Raw genomic sequence first — 9,641 nt, 5'->3', positions numbered from 1 at the left:
GAATCACGTGCTCGCCTCTCTCTGCTGGGGGTCTGACATTTTGTCTGCATAGGGACAGTTGGGTCTGGCTTGACGGATGGCCTTGCAGCAAGCTCCCAGAGCTCCATATCTCTTTGGGTTGGATCCCCGTAACGAAGTCTGACAGCAGCACTCAGATCTGCTCTCCTGCTCAGCATTATGTTAATGAGGGGGCAGATGAAAAAAGAAAACTACATATATCTTATTTGCCCACTCAAGAGATAAATAAACAACCCACTAATACAAGCGAGCAGAGTTTGGAAAGGCTGGTGCAGAACCTGATGCCATGTAGATAGGCTGGTGCAGCATGTCACAACTCTTCTCACATGTACTGGGTCACTGTTTTCCTTCCAAAAGCAGAACTAACATCTGCAAACAGCACGGGCTCAGCAAACATGCCCCAGTCCCCACAAGCACATGAAGGACTGTGAGCAAGTTTTGTATCTCCAACGAGAAGAGGAATCACCATTTACCTGTCAAAGCACAGACTAGCTCTGAAGGAAGAGATCCTGAGATTCTCCAATCTGACGGCGTCCCAAGGGGATACTTACAAATTTGGAGACTCCTGAATCTTATTTTCTTCCAAGGAGGTATTTTTGTCCAAGCCAGCCACTTCATAGTAATGGCTTTGAGATTAGCAAATTCACAGCACTTGCTGTGAAAAAAAAAAATTTAAATAAAAATCACTGTCCAGCCCCAGTCATCCTCCCGCATCCTTGATCCCACTGAAGATATTGAAGCCTATCAAATCCAGCAGGCACAAAGCATGAGCTGGAAGGATCCACACCTCTACCACGTGCCCGTGGTGAGCTCACCAAGCATCTCTTCATCTTCCAAATCGCTGGACACAACACCATCTTGGTCTTCTCCTTCCTGTTCTGGCACTGCTGAGGGTTACCTCAGCCATCCTCATGGTCTGGCTTTCCGGGGCAGGAGTTGCTGGGTGCAGCCACGAGCCTTAGCCCTGTCCCTGCTGCACCTGCCAGGGATGGAGACCTTGGTGGCCCTTGATGCAGCCAACATGCGAGCAGACTGCTAATGCCAGAGGCTGTTCACAAGAACACATCCCTCAAGCGGTGACAGGGCCAATCAATACGGTGGCTGCTCTTTAGCAATCCCCGGCAGGGAGCAACAGCCCTCCCAGCACTATCTGCCAGGCAGGCAGGCAGCAGCTCATCTGCAGGATGGATTAGGGACAGACTGACAACGGGTGGCTCTTCCCCCACCACCGCCACCCACACATACAAATTGCAGCTGCAGAAATAGATGGGGATGAGGCACAGGGACCAGGTCACACATCCCGTGCACGCAGATTTACACCCAGCTCAAGGATGTGTTGGAGGACAGCATTGGTTTTCACAGGGCCCCCCTGATCCTGAGGCCCCACGGGGCAGCATGTGCTCCCTGGACACTGCACAGCACAGTGGGACAACCCACAGCTGCAGCTGTGCCGGGCCAGCCAAGCAGCCCTGGACACAAGGCATGATGCCTCCAGCATCCATCCATGCGAGTTGTGTGCGATCCCACTGATAGCGGGAGGCAGATGAACACCAGGAAGGTGAACATCATGGTCAGGAGCAAGAAAAAGTTGTAGCTCAGCACCCTGGGTTTAAATTGGCTTAACCTGTCTTGCTGCAGAGCCCAAACCAACGAACCCCTTACAACAAACCAAAGTTACAGAGGTGCAGCCAGCTGGGTCAGACTTTGGTCCCAGAAAGTCCCGTGTCCATCCCATTGTGCAATGGATCTGGGTAACTCCAGCACTCTGGCTGCACCCTGGTTCCTCAAAAGGCCCTTCGGGATGGTGCCACCTCTCCACAGCACTTGCTCTTTGTCTCCATGGACCACATGCACCTCTCCTGCCCCTGGCTGCACAAATGCTTGGTACCCAGCTCTTCTCCACCCAAAATCCCTGTGTGCCACTGAGCTGTGCTGGTTCAGAGACGTGGATCTTCCCTGGGGCATGTGATCAGGGCCAGCAGCAGGGCCCTGAAGGACTATGCATGGCCAAGGGGAGCCCAAGCAGCCCAGCAATCTTGCTGCTGCCCTGTCCCTGGGGCTCCCGTGGGCAAGATCTTCAAAGGGACCAGGGAAGAAAGGAAAGATCACAGGTCCCGCTGGAGCAAAGGACCAAGGGCTTGACACAGCGTCTGTGGGACTGTCAGCGTACTCAATCAACCACTCATGAAGCAGAGATGAACCAGGGAAGGCAGCCAAGCCTGTCCCAAGAGAGCCCATCCCTGCTCAAGAGCAGAAGCACATCGGAGCCTCTTTGTTGTCTGCTGATGGGAGGGAACATGACGGCCCCATGGAGGTGCCACTGCCAGTGCAGAGCTTGCTAGGACATGATGCAGAGCTGCACAGTGGGACAACATCGGCACAGTGGTAGAGGGACAAGATGACTGGTATGGCCAGGACAGCAGTGGGAGCTTGCAATGGTGCTGTTTTCACCAGTGCTGTGCTCCCAGGACAAACATTGCAGCGTGGAGACAGAGTGTCGGGAAGGTGCAGTCTCTGACCAAGTGAAAGTCTCTTCCTTGGTGGGAGAGATGGGGACGAGATGGGGTAGAGGGTGAACCAAAGAAGTGGGACCAGCTCTGGAGACTGGGAGAAATAGCTGCAGATGCTAAATGTTGGAATGCATCTCGCAGTACAAGCGAAATCCCAACCCAGCACCAATACGCAACAGAAAATACGCTCCTGCCATTGCTGTTGCCGGGTGCAGGCAGGAAGCAGCAGCGACAGCACGAAGAGGTGCCCAGAGCAGGTCCTGCTGAGGAACAGCCTTCAAACTGATAAGAGGCTGCAAATAATGCCTGAGACCTCTTCTGTGGCTCTTAGCAATCATAAAATTGTTATTATTTAACAAAGATCCACAGCTTTTCCATATGCCACAGGCCATCCCGGTGTTCGTTTAAGGGATCTGCTGCTGCAGACCTGCTTCAAGTATCAGGTGAAAATGCCATTAGACGGGACAGTTAAACTGCACCTACATGACTCCCTCCAGCATCCGTGAGCCATCAGAAGCAAAATGTGTTGATTCTGGTGAAACTGAAGAAAATAGTTTAAATGCAACAGAGGTCCCTTGCACAACCCAAGACAGAAGAGAGAGTTTTGGACACCAGGTTTCCAGGCCACCTTCAGCTCGAGAGGCAGAGGCATCTTCCAGATCCAGAGTGATGCTGGATCTCAGCCCCTTTGGGCAGGGAAGAGGGAGAGCAACATGCATTAAGCCATGCAGCAGTTATCATTTGACCCTCACTAGCTGGGTACTGTATGTCCCCCTCATCATTTTACAGAGACAAAGAGAGGAGACTGTCTCTTTCTCCTGAAAGATAAATGTCTCCAGACTGGAGCCACTCGACAGGTCCACTGAAATTCATCAGTTCTGACTTGAAATGAAAGCTGTAATAAATCTCCCCATTGAATAGGAGATCAAAGGCAGATCATTAGAGCTCTTGGATTACACAGTGAGAGTGCACTTCCATCAGCTGCAATGCTGCTGATTCCTCCATGTCCAGAATGACCCCTTCGATGGTAGAGCTTTGACTGTAAAGAAAGGGACAATTTCCCTTGGAAGAGGTCTGGGCTGCGCCCCTCTCCTCTGCCCACCTCTTCCCTGACTGCTCTCAGACAGCTCTGTACAGCTTGCGGCCACGTCCTTGGCACCCACGCTGGTACAAGCTGCTGCACAGCATGGAAGAGGACATTGCTCCACCACAGAAGACAGAACAGAAGAGCTTGGGGTTGGCCCAGCCCTCAGGGGAAGCTCTGCCCCACATTACAAACCTCCTGCATCTTCTTCCCAGAGAAGGAAAATCCTCCCCAAGCTGAGCTCCCAGCTCAGTTTCTCTCCTTTAATTAAAGACAGACCTCGAGCTGCAAGGTAGAGCCTTGCAACATTTCAGTGGGACCATGTGTCTGTATCACCTCTGGCTCTGGAGAGATCTGTAAGAATATTGTGCTGATTTTCCACTCTGCTCTGTGGTGAGTCTCAGTGAAGAGTCTACTGACCTGCGGCCACCAGGGACCAGGAGCAATCCCTATCTCAGCCTCTCCAAACCCATTTGTGGGTAGCAGCCTACGATATGGCCATGGTCTCCATGGGCTGCAAGTTGTCCCCCTTTCCTAAATCTGTGATGGCTAACGCCTTCTCTCTGTTTGGCCCATGAGATCCTAAACTCAGCCAGTCCCCTGGGCTTCCTCCTTGCCTCATTTCAACCTCAGTAGCCTTCCAAGTTGGCATCCACTTGTGGGTGCAGGGGCAGGTTGTGTAGAAGGAGCAGGTAAAGGAGGCTTCAGACCACAGGTGGTGACATTCTATCAGCCATACAGATGCTTGTCCACCCTTCCTGGCGCCTTGGTCCTGCCAGGGATGATCTTCTCCCAGTCTAATGCTGATCTGGTGAGACAGTTGTGTCTGAGCCAGCTGGAGGAATGCTGGAGAGCAGATACATCAGGGTCAACCCTGATTCTCTAAATGATTTTATTTCTCTAACAGCATAAGGCGAGTTGGTTTTTCCAAATGCCCTGGCCTGTGGGCCAACAGATTTTCACCAGAACAAGCTGGCAAACATCATCTGACATCCCTTGCTCAGCACAAGTGGGACCCACCACTTTGCTTCAGGTCTGGGTGCAGCAGAGCTGGGACCGGGCTCATGGGCTGCCTGCCCAGCAGTGCCTGGAGAGCCGAGGAATACATCTGAGGGACTGGTCCGCGCAGAAGCCACACAGAGGAGTGAGGTTTATCTCCGTGCAAAACGTGTCGCACTTGACAGAGTGAATTTCATTCCTGGAGAGATATTTTTTTTTCCCACTGAGACCAGGTTTGCTGAGCTTAGCTCTGAAATGAGGGACCATAATAAGTCCATTAGCTTCAGAGGTGTTATCCTGAGCATACAGTTCGACCTGTGATCCCCCATTTTACAAAGGGCTAAACGCAGAGAGGATATAGCAGTGGAAGTGAGAGACCCTCTGCCATTTCACACACAGGAGGACTTGGCTGTGATGTGAAAATCAGTACTGGGGGTGAAAGCAGGGTTACATGGGACTTGTTTCACTGTCTGAAGTACGTGGTACTGGCCATCAAGCTTCTCACATTATAGCTGCCTTTCAGTACTGCAGGACGGGGTATGGGGTGTCTTACAATAAAGGGTGTCTGGAGACAGAGGGTACACGTGTTGGGGGTGTCCCATGATGTGGGGAGTACTGCAGTTGGGTGCCCTGTGATATACCCAACAACACCCAGTGTCCTCAGATACAGGGAACCCCACAGCGTGGGATGTCCTGAGGATGTGGGTGTTGCTACAGGACACCCATCACCCTGAAAAGAGGCACTTTGGCTTCATTTTTACTCGGTACCAGCCTGGCTGCCTGCAGAGAAATGTCTGCAGCTGGGAAAAAAGCAACAAAAGGGGGTCCCAGTGCTGAGGCTTCGATAATGAAGAAACAGCCCTGCAATTTGTAGCTGAGCTTACAGTTTTGGAAGTCCATCTCACAGCTTTTGAAGTGCAAACCGGCACAACACCCCCCGCATTGACCAGCTCACTGCCGAGAAAAGCCCACAGCCTTTTGTGTCACCTCCATCGCAGGAGGTTTCCTGGACCCCTGAGCAAAGCCCCCACTGGACACTCGTACAGATGAAACTGCGGAGCAAGATCAAACGTGAACCATTCCCCAGGCTCCCCCCTGCCTCCTCCAGCTGCCCAGATAATCCCCCAGACTGAAAGGGAACCTGAACCCTGAGTGGTTTTGTGCAACGGGAAACAGAGCTGAGCCCCCAAACCCTCTTTGTGCTGGGATAATGGTCATGGTGCCTCACATCCCTGCGCTGTCCCGCTCCCCACCGGCACTGGCCGGGAAGATGAGCTCTGGAGCTGTCACTGCTCAGAGCTTCAATCCGGCATAAACCAAACTTTTTGTTTAAGGTAGTAGTGAAAAAAAAAGAAAAAGAAAAAAAAAGCAGCATATGTCTTTGATCTTGAATAAAGCTTTTATCACAGAGCCTTCAGTCCCGGTGAGCAAAGGGGATTATCTTTCTCTCGCACAAAAGTTCACCTCCTGGTGCAGGTCACAGGAGGAAGATTTCAGTGGAGTGGGAGGCGTTTTCTCTGGGGCATTCACCCCAGGTCCGGCAGGCAGCCACTCCCAGGGAAAGCTTTTTATGAGCTAACCTACTGCCTCAAATCTTTTCAGATGCAAAGGGAAGAGGGAAAAAAAACTCTCCAAAAGAAAGAAGCGGGTGCAAACTCTCTGACAATCTCTGCCAGCCTCATTTAGCAGGAGAGACCTCAGCCCAGCATCCTGCCGGCTACCCTAACTACCAGCAAACAACCAGGACTCAAGGAAGTCACTTGAGGCTGTGTCCTGACCCAAACCCCATCCTGCAAGCAGCCAGAGGATGGGCTGAATTTAGTCTTGTGCGGGGTTTGGTCTGGATCTGGTGGCTGGCTCTCGCCATGAAGCCACTCCCTATGCAGGGCAGGCTGGAGCCACCAGGGTCATCTCTTTCCCCATCGATTGTTTAATCCAAAAGATGGTTGTTGCCCACACCACGGGTAATTGCTCTCATTACCGACGCACTGGGCAGTCTCCCTGCCTTTACCTCCTCTGCCCATGCATCAGGGAAGGATTTACCTACGCCTGGGATCTGGCAAGCATCACGAGTGTACTGAAGCCTGCCCCGGGGGGGTACACAGGCATGGCAGGGCTGCCCAAGGTGCAGCACCCACCTCTGCTCTCCTGCCACAGCTGGGAGCCGCAGGGAACAGAGCGCTGGTGGCCACCTCCGCGGCTGCAGCCGGGAAGGAAGGGTGCGAGGTGGGGAGTGACGACATTAATCGAAGTGACAAATACGCCTTGACATCAATTATGTTGCTTTCTTGTTCAGCCAAGAAGTAATTAACTTAAGTGAAGCAATTAGGTAAACTTATCAAGTGAGGTTTGCAGTACCTTAAGCAAACAGCTAATTGGGCTGTGAAAGGAATGGGCATAAAAGGGGATGGGGATAACACCCCCAAAAGGGACCTGGGGGTCCCCGGGGGCTGAGGCTGCCTCAGCCATCAATTCAAGGGGCAGATCCTGCAATGGGAAGGTCTGGAGTGAAACATCCCTCCTCATCCCTCCTCTCCTTCGTACTTCTGAAACACCCTGCGTCCTGAGCAGGTTGCACTCCCCCATCACTGTCCCTCCTGCTTGCCTCAGGACACAGGCAAAAGGGAAAGGTAGAGCCCCAGGGGTCTCCTAAGAGCAGAGGTAAGAAATAAAGCGATCGATGGGGAATCCCACTGTGTACAAGAATTCAGATAAACAGGTCTCAAAAGTGTTTGCTGATAATAGCAGGTGAGGCAGAGGATGGAGACATGCTCAGTGATGCTGGATTCCCTGCAGGGACAGCAAAGACACGACTGTGTCACACTCCCAGCCTCCTACACCAGAGGAGCAAGAGAAGGGGTTGGGACGGTCTGTCGGGAGAGATGGTCACAGGGCAGTGTCCCGTGGGGAGGTGGGATGGCAGCATGGAGAGACGTGATGGGATAGGAGCCCCCATGGCCCAGAAATGCTCCTTGGAAGCCCCCCTGCTCCCAGGACTCATCACGTTATAAGAGACTCAAAACTCTGCAAAAGCTGCCTCAAGAAGAATGACAGAGGGTCAGAGCAGCGGAGCCAGGCGCCAGCCTCCTGTCATGCGTGGAGACGGATGCCGTCCCCCCCGGGCCAGCGCCACCTCCTCAGGCAGCGGGTGCATCCAGGCACCAGGCTGGGTTACAGTCACTTTTCAAAGACTTGTAAGATTTTTTTTTCTCCATGGTGCAACTAGCCGATTTTCCTATCTTTCAAGTCAATGAACTACTAAATTTTCAGATTTAATTTTCAGATTTCAGCAGAAACCATGGCACAAGACGCTTTTAAAGTTTGCTAAGGTGTCGAATCAAAATGCAATACTATAAATCATTAATGCACCCCTGTGTCGCAATGAAGCTGGAATATTTTAATCACTGAATAATGAAGTCAATACTCACAAATCTCAGCTGTCATTAAAAGATCTGCAAGCCTCTGTGCATCCAGCGGGAGAGAAAATCTTGCAAGTGGACTGTATTTACCCACTGGAAGCGCAGCGGCGGTGGGACACGAGGGGCTGGTTTTTGCAGCCCTGTTTTGTGACGGGCAGAGAGTTAGCATCCTTTGAGGTACCTGCTTTTTAAGCAGCATGATTGCTAAAAGAAAAGAAGTCAAGCTAACCTGCTGCATGGTTCCTGAGTAGGAATAATGGTGACCTCAGTGCGTTGCAGCCTGGACGAGTGAGGGGTTTTCAAAGTGAACGCTACCAGGCTGCTTGTCTTGGTACCATGGGTACCAAGTCCCGCTGACGACAGACTGGAGCTGGAATGCAGAGCAGACAGATCAGGAATGTCCTGTCTGTGAGGCCAGATACCACCCTGGAGCTGGAGAGGCCCTGGAAATGGCAGCATGGAGAAAATCAGAAAGGGCAGATCTAGAAGACAGTGAACAGAAGGCAGAAGGGCAAAGTTAAAACAACTCTGCAAATGCTGGGACATGCCTGCAGGCAACAAGAGACGCAGTGTCCCCTGCACAGATGGAGCATGTGGCTTGGAGCCGCAGCAACTGCGTGGAGGGGGGGCATGGTTGGCCCTGCCAGGGGAAAGGGTGACATGCATCAAGCATTACTGAGTAAGACCAGCTTCGTCGAAGAAAGGAAACCACTTGAAGAACATTGGGCTGGCAAACAGCCACGGCCAGCCCGGAGGCTGGACACAAAGACAGAGGTGCTGATATCTCTGCCTGCCCCCAGTTAGGGTGTTCACCATGATGCACCGCTCATGTATGTGGTCCCACTGCTTGTAGGACCTTCCTTGTGGTGTCTTGAGCTGTGACAACAAGCCTGAGTCTCCAAAACTGCGATACTGGCAGGATGGGGCTGCCATGCTTGTGGAAAGAGCAAGGTCAGATTAATATCACAGGGACAAGAGAGCAGTGTGGTCCAGGATGGAGGGACCCGTCATTTTGGTACTGCCAGAGCTGGGTCAGAATTGCATTCACAGTAAGATACAGCTGATGGGACCTGTGGGATGTGCAAGTCAGAGACTGCACCTTCAGATCTTCACAAAGGTAGGAGCAGTTGTAACAGTGCTGCTGTGGGGCTACTGCAGTGGCACAGAGCTGCCAAATGGCCACCTGAACCACAGAAAACCTCCCTGGCTCTGGAAAGAGCAGGTCAAAGTACCATAACCCAGTCTTTCTGGGTCCACAGCATAACTGGGAGCCAGATATTCTTCCCCGAGGAGGTAGGTGAGACAAATTTTCCACCCTGAGTTGTCCTGCTCCATCCTATCTTGGCACTACGATTGCACTGAAGCCCACACCAAAGGTGTCTTGGGTTTGGTCCACTTTTTCTCTAGCAGAAACATGGACGCAGCACTCTTAAGTTTTGGGTTTGCTTAATACTGCTCTGTGCCACAGTAGGGCTACCCAGACAAAGCCATGGACTCAATCCTTGGAGGAAAAATTGGAGAGATCTGCAAAAAAATTGCAATCACAGAATTGTTGAGGTTACACAGGAATTTTGGAGATCATCTAGTTCAAACTGCCTCTGCTCAAATCCT

The sequence above is a fragment of the Strix aluco genome, chromosome 22 (assembly GCF_031877795.1).
Source record: "Strix aluco isolate bStrAlu1 chromosome 22, bStrAlu1.hap1, whole genome shotgun sequence".
In the NCBI taxonomy this organism is placed as follows: Eukaryota; Metazoa; Chordata; class Aves; order Strigiformes; family Strigidae; genus Strix; species Strix aluco.
This window is presented reverse-complemented; position numbering follows the sequence as displayed.